Raw genomic sequence first — 12437 nt, forward strand, 5'->3', positions numbered from 1 at the left:
AAATATCTTTATCTTGAGTGTATGTGTGTCTTTGTTTAAGAAATGTTTCCCTACCTCAAGGTCTAAATTATAGATTATAAAAGATACTCATCCATAGAAACTAAGAGTTTTAAAACTTTGATATTTTCAGGGATCCCAGGAGGATAAAAAATATATAAATAAAAAATGCAACTTTGAGCCGGGTGTGGTGGCCCACACCTGTAATCTCAGTACTTCGGGAGGCTGAGGCGGGTGGATCACTTGAGATCAGGAGTTCAAGACCAGCCTGGCCAGCACCCCTCCTCTACTGAAAATATAAAAATTATAAAAATATAAAAATTAGCCAGGCACCTGTAGTCTGGCTACCCAGGAGGCTGAGGCATGAGAATCACTTGAACCTGGGAGGTGGAGGTTGCAGTGAGCCCAGATCACACCACTGCACTCCAGCCTGGGTGACAGAATGAGACCCTGTCTCAAAAAATAAAATAAAACTTTGATATTTGGAGTCATTAATCTACCTGAAGTTAAATTTTGCATATGTGTAGGGTAGGGATCCAATTTTAAATTTTCCATACGGATAAGCATTATTTTCAAGCTCTGTTGAACACCCTCCACCAAGTTGATCTAACATGTTCCCTGTGTTATTGTGCAATTTGAGTCCTTTAAGAAGAAGATCACAAGAAATTAAATGTGCAAGAGATGGACTGAAGGAAAATCTTGTAAAAAAATGAAAGGAGGAGGGAAATGGAATAGTCAAGGATGCCCACAGTTCAGGTTGGACACCTGTGAAAACAGAGAAGGAAGGAGGGCTGAATGGGAATTGTCTCAGACTTGGTGCAGCTTTGAGAAAGCCCTGGCTAGCCCTGTGGGGAGCCCCAGAGCCAAGACTGCCCCCTAGAGGAGTCCCATGGATTCTAGCTCCAGTACCTCCACAATCTCAGTCACTGGCTGAAAGCAGTTCTGGGAGAGCCTGCTCTGGGAGAGTAGTCACCTGAATACTGCCATGGACATGAAGACGCAGCACTTGGAGGTTGTCCACTAACTACACTCCTTGCAGCAGGTTCTCTTGGAGGGAGGTCTGAGCAGCACAGCTTCATGGCCACCAGGGATACCAGAGTTTCATATAGACTGAGTTTATTATTATTATGGACTCCAATGGAGTAGTCCATTGGCCAACTTGTCTATGCCTGTGCCAATACCAAACTACAGCTTCATTATAAGTTCTCATCCTGGTAGGGTATGTCTCCTTCTTGCTCTTCTTTAGAAGGGTGCTGGCTATTCTTGGTCCCTCACTCTTCCATATATATTCAGGGGTTTTAAGCAGAGGACTAACATCAGATCTGTATAGTAGCAGGATAACTCAAGCATTAGTGTGGGGTATTATAGGAATGAAAGACAGCAGGCTGAGAGAACTTCTGGGAGATTATTTCAACAGTCCAAGTAAGAGAAAAGAAGGTATATGTTGAGTGGATTTAGGCAGTATCAGTGAGAAGAGTCTGAAGATTATGGATACAAGAGAACAGGGCAGAAGGATGAGAGAAAGGGGAAACTGAGATAACTCCCATGTTTGTTTGAGATGGAGTCTCACTCTGTCACCCAGGCTGGAGTGTAGTGGTGTGATCTCAGCTCACTGCAGCCTCCACCTCCCAGGTTCCAGCAATTCTCCTGCCTCAGCCTCCCTGGTAGCTGGGATTACAGGCACATGCCACCACACTCAGCTAATTTTTTTTTTTTTGTATTTTTAGTAGAGGTGGGGTTGCACCATATTGGCCAGGCTGGTCTCAAACTCCTGAACTCAAGTGATCTGCCTGCCTCAGCCTCCGAAAGTGCTGGGATTACAGGCATGAGCCACTGTGCCTGGCCAACTCCCATGTTAATGGCCTGGCTGACTGTCCAGACTGGGGCCTTTTTTTTTTTTTTTTGAGATGGAGTCTTGCTCTGTCATCCAGGCTAGAGTGCAGTGGCGTGATCTCGGCTCACTGCAACCTTCACCTCCCAGATTCAAGCAATTCTCCTGCCTCAGCCTCCTGAGTAGCTGGGATTACAGGTGCGTGCCACCATGCCTGGCTAATATTTTTCTATTTTTAGTTTCACCATGTTGGTCAGGCTGGTCTCGATCTTCTGACCTCTTGGTCTGCCCACCTCGGCCTCCCAAAGTGCTGGGTTTACAGGCGTGAGCCACCATGCCTGGCCTAGACTGGGGCCTCTTATTGAGTCAGGGAATATGGGAGAAGAAACAGGTTGTAGGGAAAGTTCATTTGGTTTTTTTTTTTTTTTTTTTTTGAGACGGAGTCTCGCTGTCGCCCAGGTTGGAGTGCAGTGGCGCGATCTCGGCTCACTGCAGGCTCCGCCTCCCGGGTTCACGCCATTCTCCTGCCTCAGCCTTTTGAGTAGCTGGGACTACAGGTGCCCGCCACCTCGCCTGGCTAATTTTTTGTATTTTTAGTAGAGATGGGGTTTCACCGTGTTAGCCAGGATGGTCTCGATCTCCTGACCTCGTGATCCACCCACCTCGGCCTCCCAAAGTGCTGGGATTACAGGCGTGAGCCACCGCGCCCAGCCAGTTCATTTGGTTTTGTACTTGCTTGTGGGGCATGTATTTTAAGCTGTCCATTGTATAAATGGACATAGCAGTCTGGAGCTCGCTCAGACTGGCTTTGGGAGTAATAAATCTGCAGGTGTAGTTTAATTTTAGTATTAGAGAAAATATTCCCTGGGGAAGGCATGGACGAGGAGTGGACTAAGAATCCTGGAGGTTGCCGACATATAAGAAGTCAGAAGAGGAACTACTTAAAAACTTGATAAGAAACAACCAAAGGGGCTGGGCACGGTGGCTCACGCCTGTAATCCCAGCACTTTGGGAGGCAGGTGGATCACTTGAGGTCAGGAGTTAGTGAGACCAGCTTGGCCAATGTGGTGAAACCCCATCTCTACTAAAAATACAAAAATTACCTGGGCATGGTGGCACACACCTGTAATCCCAGCTACTTGGGAGGCTCAGGCATGAGAATTCCTTGAACCCAGGAGGCGGAGGTTGCAGTGAGTCAAGATCGTGCCACTGCACTCCAGCCTGGGCAACAGAGCCAGACTCCTTCTCAAAACAAACAAACAAACAAACAAACAAAAACTACCAAGAGGAAAGAGAATCACACCCACCAGGATGACTACTACTGACCCAAAAGGGAAAATAGCAAGTGTTGGCATGGATGTGGAGAAACTGGAATGCTTTGTGCACTGCTGCTGGGAATGTAAAATGGTCTAGCTGCTGTGGAAAACGGTATAACAGTTCCTCAAAAAATTGAAAATATAATTACCATATGATCCAGCAGTTCTACCTCTCAAAATATACCCAAAAGAATTGACAGCAGGGTCTCAAAGAGACATTTGTACCTCCATTGCTGTCTTCTGAGTTTGTCCTCCCAAAATTCATATGTTAAAACCTAAACCAAGGTGATGGTATTAGAAGGTGGGGACTTTGGGAGGTAATTAAGTCATGGGGGTGGGGCCTTCATGAATGGGATTAGTGCTTTTATTAAAAAGACCTCGAAGTCCAGCATAGTGGTTCACGCCTATAATCCTAGCACTTTGGGAGGCTGAGGCGGGAGGATTATTTGAGCACAGAAGTTTGAGATCAGCCAGAGCAATATAGTGAGATCCCATCTCTAAAAAAAATAAAAAATTAGGCTGGGTGTGGTGGCTCACGCCTGTAATCCCAGCACTTTGGGAGGCTGAGGCGGGCAGATCGCCTGAGGTCGGGAGTTTGAGACCAGCCTGACCAATATGGTGAAACCCCGTCTGTATTAAAAATACAAAAATTATCCAGGCATGGTGGCGGGTTCGTGTAATCCCAGTTACTCAAGAGGCTGAGGCCGGAGAATCGCTTGAACCCAGGAGGTGGATGTTGCAGTGAGCTGAGATCCTGCCACTGCACTCCAGTCTGGGCAACAGAGTGAGATTCCAAATCAAAAAAAAAAAAAAAATTAGCCAAGCATGGTGGTGCATGCCTGTAGTCCCATCTACTCAGGAGGTTGAGATGGGAGGATTGCTTGGGCCCAGAAGATCGAGGCTGCCGTGAGCCATGATTGTGTCACTGCACTCAAACCATCTACAAACCAGAAAACAGCTTTCACCAGAATCCAATCATTCTGGTGCTTTAATCTTGAACATCCAGCCTCCAGAACTGTGAGAAATAAATTTCTATTGTTTAGAAGCTATCCAGGCTGGGCACGGTGGCTCACGCCTATAATCCTAGCACTTTGGGAGGTCAATGTAGAAGGATCACTTGAAGCCAAGAATTCGAGACTAGTCTGAGCAACATAGCAAGACCCACCCACCCCCATCTGTACAAAAAGAAAAAAAAATTATCCAGGCATGATGGTGCACACCTGTAGTCCTAGCTGCGTAAGAGGCTCACCTGAGCCCAGGAATTTGAGGCTGTGACGACCTATGATAGCTCCACCTCACTCTAGCCGCCTAGGCAACAGAACAAGACTCTTGTCTCTAAAAATAAAATAAAAAATAAAAGCGTCCATTTGTTCAGAGGGCAAAAAATAAAAAGCTATCGCATTTAGTGTATTTTGCTACAGCAGCCTGAATAGACTAAGACATCTTATGTTCACAGCAGCATTATTCACAATAACTGAAAGGTGGAAGCAATGCAAGCGTCCATCAAATGGATGAATGGATAAACAAATGCTGGTATATGCCTACAATGGAATAGTATTCAGCCATTAAGGGGAAGGAAATTCTGATGCTTGCTACAACATGGAGGAACTTTGAGGACATTATGCTAAGTGGTATAAGCCAGTCACAAAAGGACAAGTATTATATGACTCCACTTGTATGAGGTACCTAGACTAGTCCAGTTCCTAGTAGCAGAAAGTAGAATGGTGGTTGCCAGGGGTTGGGGGAAAGAGGACTGAGGAGTTATTACTTAATGAGTATGATACTTCAGTTTGGGAAGATGAAACAAGTTCTGGAAATGGATGGTGGTGATGGTTGCACAGCAGTGGGAATGTGCTTAAGCCACTGAACTATACACTTAAAAGGGATTAAAATGGTAAATTTTATCTTATATGTATTTTACCACTATTTTTTTATTTTTTATTTATTTTTTATTTGTTTTGAGACAGAGTCTCGCTCTATCACCCAGGCTAGAGTGCAGTACCGCAATCTCAACTCACTGCAACCTCTGCCTCCCGGGTTCAAGTGATTCTCTTGCCTCAGCCTCCCAAGTAGCTGGGACTACAGGCACGTGCCACCATGCCCGGCTAATTTTTTTGTATTTTTAGTGGAGACAGGGTTTCACAGTGTTAGCCAGGATGGTCTCGATTTTCTGACCTCGTGATCCGCCCGCCTCGGCCTCCCAGAGTGCTGGGATTACAGGCGTAAGCCACCGCGCCCAGCACCACTACTTTTTAAAAGGCTGTGATGGAGATTTCTTTAAGAAGATTAAATTTAAAGAATACCTAATTTATTTGATCTTACTGAAAGGAAAGCAAACAACTGAGGGATAATTTGGGGATATCTTAATAATAAGTACCTAGAAAACCAAGTGAACAGAAAATAAGGAATTTACTAACTCTCCTTTTTTTTTTTTTTTGAGATGGAGTCTCGCGCTGTCACCCAGGCTGGAGTGCAGTGGTGCGATCTCGCTCACTGCAAGCTGGGCCTCCTGGGTTCACGCCATTATCCTGCCTCAGCCTCCGGAGTAGCTGGGACTACAGGAGCCTGCCACCAGGCCCAGCTAATTTTTGTATTTTTTTTTTTAGTAGAGATGGGGGTTTCATCGTGTTGGCCAGGATGGTCTCGATCTCCTGACCTCGTGATCCGCCCACCTCGGCCTCCCAAAGTGCTTGGATTACAGGCATAAGCTACCATGCCCGGCCGAAATTTACTAACTCTTTAAGATGAAAGTTATATAGGAAAGGAAAAGTGATTATGTTGCATTATTTGGCTCAGCTGTAGATAGCATTTACAGGGTCATAATAACATACACATGAGGCCAGGGCAGGCCGACCATTTGAGGTCAGGAGTTTGAGGCCAGCCTGGCCAACATGGCGAAACCGCATCTCTACTAAAAATACTAAAATTAGCCGTGCATGGTGGTGGGCGCCTGTAATCCCAGCTACTCAGGAGACTGAGGCACGAGAATCGCTTGAGCTCGCAAGGTGGAGGTTGCAGTGAACCGAGATCGCGCCATTGCACTCCAACTTGGGTGACAGAGTGAGACTCCATCTCAAAAAAAAAAGAAAAAAGAAAAATTCTGCAAGTGATTCCCATTACCCTTGGGATAAGTTCTCGCATCCCTATAAAGGCTCCCCGGGCCTCACCTACTTCATCAGCCAGAGCCCTATTCAGCATGCTGAGAGGCACAAGAATTGCTTGAACCCAGGAGGTGGAGGTTGCAGTGAGCTGAGATGGCACCACTGTACTCCAGCCTGGCGACAGAGCGAGACTGTCTCAAAAAAACAAACGAACAAAACAAAAAACAAAAAAACAACTACACACAGCGCCCCACTTATGATTCTTCAACTTTGCGATGGTGCAAAAGCAATAGCATTCAGGACACGCCTCAACTTACAATGAGGTTATATGGGGATAACCGAGTCGAAAATACTGAAAGTTGAATTCCTACATAGGATATTTTAAATGTTCAATGGGTTTATCGGGAGGTGGAGCATCCCGATAAACCCATAAGCAGGGGAGCATCTGTACCATAATTTCTGTTTTCCTCACTGGACCCTGACTGTTAAGAAGCACACCAAAGGTCACTGCTGCACAGGGCCCTGGCTGATTCTCCAGCCTTTGCCATACTCCATATTACCACTATTAAGCTACATATCAACAGACAATTGTCCTCTATGAAAAGCAGATTGTCACAGGTTATTATGACAATTATTTGAAGCTGATGTCGCCGTGGGATGGGCTCTGTTCTGCATCCTGAAGGCTGCGGCTGGTGAGACAGCAGAGGGAGCTCTGTCCCTAAGGAGACAGCCTCCAGCCTGCTGGCCCCGCCGGGAATAAGGGCACCTCGATACCTGTCGTGATCAAAAGATTTGGGTAAGCTCTTCATCCTAGAGAAGGTAGGCTCCTTGAGGGGAAGGGAAAGGAAGCAAGGGAACACGTATTAGGCTCCAGGAACTGTGTTAATTTGATTTTTAAAATGTTAAACGGGAACTGCGTTGTTTGAAGCAGGCTGTCCTCCAGGAGCAGGAATACAGGGCCCCTTCCTGTCCTCCTCCCACCCCACGCCTGATTTGACCCCCAAGTTAAGGGGAGCTTCTCTGAAGTGGGCTACACTGGCCACTGGACAGTTACTGAGTAAAAGGGACCTGGGATAAGGGTGTGGTTCTCCTCCCTGGATCCCCTGATGCCACCTCACAGGAGCACTGAAGGGCAGCTGGCACCCTCGCTGGAGAGCGAGCATTCTCATTCCCCCTTCTCCTCCTGAGACCTGCACCAGCTTTGCCGTGGCTCCAGGGGCTGTCTTGTTCTTGCTCTTGCTCTCTGCGTCCATTCTTCCAGATGATGATGGATCCCTGTGAAACTGACTTGTCCCATATCACAGACCAGCATCTGAGACTCAAATCTGAGCATCAGGGAAGTAAACCCTCAACCTTGGAACCTATACACAGACCTCACAGCTTGATCAACTCAGACACAGAGGGCAGCTGTGGGTCCAGCCCAGCCTATCCACTCTCTCTAGTGGGATTTGGAGGAACACTCCGCAATCCCTTGGCTGGCCTTCCATTTACCCTCCATTGCCTGCTTTGGAACTAGGTCTAGGTAGATGTGACTGGCCGGAGGTAGAATATGGCCATTTCTTTCTTTCTTTCTTTCTTTCTTTCTTTCTTTCTTTCTTTCTTTCTTTCTTTCTTTCTTTCTTTTTTTTTTGAAACGGAGTTTCACTCTTGTCACCCAGGCTGGAATGCAATGGCACAATCTCGGCTCACTGCAACCTCTGCTTCCCGGGTTCAAGCGATTCTCCTGTCTCCGCCTCCCATGTAGCTGGGACTACAGGTGTGCACCACCACACCCATCTAATTTTTATATTTTTAGTTGAGTTGGGGGTTTCGCCATGATGGCCAGGCTGGTCTCGAACTTCTGACCTCAAGTGATCTGCCCACCTCAGCTTCCCAAAGTGCTGGGATTACAGGCATGAGTCACTGTGTCTGACCAAATATGGGCCTTTCTGATTCCCCTAAACAAAATGCTATTTCAAAACAAGATGTAATATGTTACTCATTATATATATATAAAATATATATAAAATAATATATGATGTATATATATCATATGACATTGTCAAGAATAAATTGAATTCTTAGGAATTCACCACCCAACCTAAGAATGAATAAGTCATCCACACTTGATATCTATATGTTCCTTCTCTCTCATCTGTTTCGCCTCCAGAAGTTCTGAGTTTGTGCTTCTAATATTTTCTTATTTAAAATACTAATTTATCACAATTATATTTATTTATTTTGAGACAGGGTCTTGCTCTGATGCCCAAGCTGGAGTGCAGTGGTGCAATCATGGCTCTCTGCAACCTCCACCTCCTGGGCTCAAGTGATCCTCCCATCTCAGCCCTCCAGTAGCTGAGATTACAGGTGCGTGCCACCACGCCCAGCTAATTTTTGTATTTTTTTCAGAGATGGAGGTCTTGCCATGTTACTCAAGCTGGTCTCAAACTGCCTGCAGTCCTCCCACCCTTGGCTTCCCAAAGTGCTGAGATTACAGGCATGAGTCGTTGTGCCCAGACAATTGTATTTATTATTGAATTACATGAGCACTTTTTTTTTTCTTTTGAGACAGAGTCTCATTCTCTTGCCCAGGCTGGAGTGCAATGGTGTGATCTCGGCTCACTGCAACCTTTGCTTCCTGGGTTCAAGCAATTCTCCTGCCTCAGCCTCCCAAGTAGCTGGGACTATATAGGCAGGCGCTACCACACCCAGCTAATTTTTTTTTGTATTTTTAGTAGAGATGGGGTTTCACCATGGTCAGGCTGGTCTCAAACTCCTGACCTCAAATGATCTGCCTGCCTCAGACTCTCAAAGTGCTAGGATTATAGGCGTCAGCCACCGCACCCAACCACCTGGCTAATTTTCTGTAGCTACAGGGAATCTCACTGTATTGCCCAGGGTGGTCTCAAATTCCTGGCCTCAAGTAATCCTCCCATCTCAGCCTCCCAAAGTGCTGGAATTAGGCATGAGCCACTGCACTTGGCCAAAGGCAAGATTTGAAAAAGAAATGAAACTTTAAAAATGTAAAACAATTGTTTAAACAAACATAATGGTTAAACACCAAATTTGATGCAGATATTCAGAAGATGAGTGAACTGGAGGAGAGATCTGAAGAAATCACCCTGCCTGCAATGGGGACAGGAAGGAGGTGGGAAACACAGAAGAGTTCATGGAGCAGGGAGGAGAGAATAAGTTTAATATTCATTAGATTGCAGTCTAGGAGAGGGCAGAGAAAAAGAACAAGAGCCAAACAGCTGAAGAGGAAATATAGCCAAAGAGAAACAGCTGAGAATTTTCCAGAATGTAAAAGACACGCATCCTTAGATGCATCCTTACATTACAGAATGTAGAAGACATGCATCCTTAGATGTCAGGGTATCCATTTGCCAGCGCTGAACTAACAAAGCACCACAGACTCGGTGGCTTGAACAACAGAAATTAATTTTCTTACCACTCAGGAGTCTAAAAGTCTCATGTCACGGTGTCAGCAGGGTTGGTTTCTTCTGAATCTCTCTCCTTGGCTTGCAGGTGGCTGTCTTCTCCCTGTGTCTTCACGTGGTCTCCCCTCTGTGTATGTTTGTATCTTAATCTCTTTCTATAAGGACTCCAGTCATATTGGATTAGGACTCAGCCTACTGACCTCATTTAATCTAATTACCTCTTTAAAGACCCTATCTCCAAATACAGCCACATTCTGAGGCCATGGGGGTTAGGACTTCAATAGGTGAATTTGGTGGTGGCAGGGGAACACAATTCACAATTCAGCCCATAACAATAGGAATCACAATGCATACTAGGTGAAATAGATGAAAAGAAATCCACACCCAACACAATATAGTAAAGCTGCAGAACACCAAAGACAAAGAGAAGGTCTTCAAAACAATCCGAGAGAAAAGCCACACCCTGCTTAACAGTGGAGTGGCTCCTCACCCACCAACTATATTTCTTTCTTTCTTTTTTCTTTTCTTTTTTTTTTTTTTTTTTTTTGAGGTGGAGTCTCACTCTGTTGCCCAGGATGGCATGCAATGGTGCAATATGGGCTTACTGCAACCTCCGCCTCCCCGGTTCAAGCAATTTTCCTACCTCAGCCTCCTGAGTAGCTGGGATTACAGGTGCCCGCTACGATGCCCAGCTAATTTTTCTTGTATTTTTAGTAGAGACGGGGTTTCACCATGTTGGCCAGGCTGGTCTCAAACTCCTGACCTCAAATGATCCACCTCCCTCAGCCTCCCAAAGTGCTGGGATGCTGGGATTACGGGTGAGTCACCACACCTAGCCTTTTTTTTTTTTTTTTTTTTTTTTTTTTGAGACAGGGTCCTACTCTGTTCCCCAGGCTGGAGTGCAGTGACATAATCATAGCTCACTTCAGTCTCAGTCAATCCTCCTACCTCAGTCCCCCAAGTACCTGGGATTACAGGCACACGCCACCATACCTGGCTAATTTAAAAAAATTCTTTGTAGAGACAGGGTCTTGCTATGTTGCTGAGGCTGGTCTTGAACTTCTGGGCTCAAGTGATTCTCCCATCTCAGCCTCCCAAAGTACTGAGATTATAGGTGCAAGCCATTGTGCCTATTGCCCCCAACCACCTATATTTCAAATACTCACTCTGGCATTTATGATTTTTTTATTTTTTATGTTATTTATTTGTTTATTTATTTATTTTGAGACAGAGTATCGCTCTGTCGCCCAGGCTGGAGTGCAGTGGTGCTATCTCAGCTCACTGCAAGCTCTGCCTCCCAGGTTCATGCCATTCTCCTGCCTTAGCCTCCCAAGTAGCTGGGATTACAGGTGTCCGCCATCACACCCAGCTAATTTTTTGTATTTTTAGTAGAGATGGAGTTTCACTGTGTTAGCCAGGATGGTCTTGATCTCCTGACCTCATGATCCACCCTCCTCGGCCTCCCAAAGTGCTGGGATTACAGGCTTGAGCCACCGTGCCCGGGCGATTTTTGATTTTTTTGGTACCACAGCCCTACCCCTTTTCCCCTTGTGAAAGACATAAGCTTCTGACTCCATCTAGGTTGATCCAGTACTGTTTCCTGAACAGGTGGTGGGCGCCTGTAATCCCAGCTACTCAGGAGGCTGAGGCAGGAGGATTGCTTGAACCTGGGAAGTAGAGGTTGCAGTGAGCCGAGATTGCGGCACTGCACTCCAGCCTGGGCCACAGAGCCAGTCTCCGTCTCAAAACAAACAAAAACAGATGTGTGTTGCGGGTAGCTAAAGCTGCCAAGGGGGTCTGGGTATATTCAGTGTGGGAGATGGGCGTTGGTCCGTATTCCTGGCTGGGGAAAAGAAAGGTGGTATAGACCTTTCCTATACCAGGTGATATACAGAGTTCATAGTTTTGCCAAGGGTTCCAAAGACAGGTGTCGGTGGTGATGACAAGTCATCTCTGCTTCCTCTAACTCTAGTGCTCTTGGTCACCAATGCCTGAGGCCGGGAATTTTATAATTTAATTTGTCATGTGGGGGTGTTTGGTCTCCCCAGTGAGACAGGTGTCTGTCTTAATGTGTCCCATAACCCCTATAGCACCAGACGTTTGCCTCTGCACTAGGCCGTTGCCCAAGAGCTCACCAGGGAGTGAGTTAGTTGGGGACCCCTGGAGAACCTTTGTGTTCTGGAGCCTACAGAGGGCTCTGGCCTGCCGGAGGGGACTGATAACAGCTGTACATCTGCTGCTGCAGCCTCTGCCTCCACCAGCATCATCTTTTGCAAGGGAAACTGCAGTCTTCTCCATTGGCCTCCCTCCTTTCAATGCATTCTCCACACAGCAGTCAAGTGATCTTTTTGAAAAGATAGGAATCAGGCTATGCCACTGTTTTCTTAATGTCTTCTGTGGCCTCCCATAGCATTCAGAATGAAATCCAAACTCCTTGCTATGGTCTATACAAACCTGCAGGAGATGGCCTATTGCCTTAGTTTCTTCTCCTCTTGCCCACTCTGATTCAGCCTCCTGGGTTTTTTTCCCAGTTCATCAAATATGCCAAGCTCTTTCCCACCCCAGGGCCTTTGCCCTTGTTCTTTCTGCTTTCTTTTTCCCAGAGCTGGGCTGTTGTCATCTATCAAGTCACCGCTCAGGGGTCACCTTCCTCATCTCCTATGGAAAGTGGATTCCCCTTGTTACTCTCTATTTCATCACTGTTTCTTTCTTTCACGTGCTAATCATAAGCTGATATGGTTTGGCTCTGTGTTCCCACCCAAATCTCATCTCG

The sequence above is a fragment of the Pan paniscus genome, chromosome 8 (assembly GCF_029289425.2).
Source record: "Pan paniscus chromosome 8, NHGRI_mPanPan1-v2.0_pri, whole genome shotgun sequence".
Taxonomy (NCBI): Eukaryota; Metazoa; Chordata; class Mammalia; order Primates; family Hominidae; genus Pan; species Pan paniscus.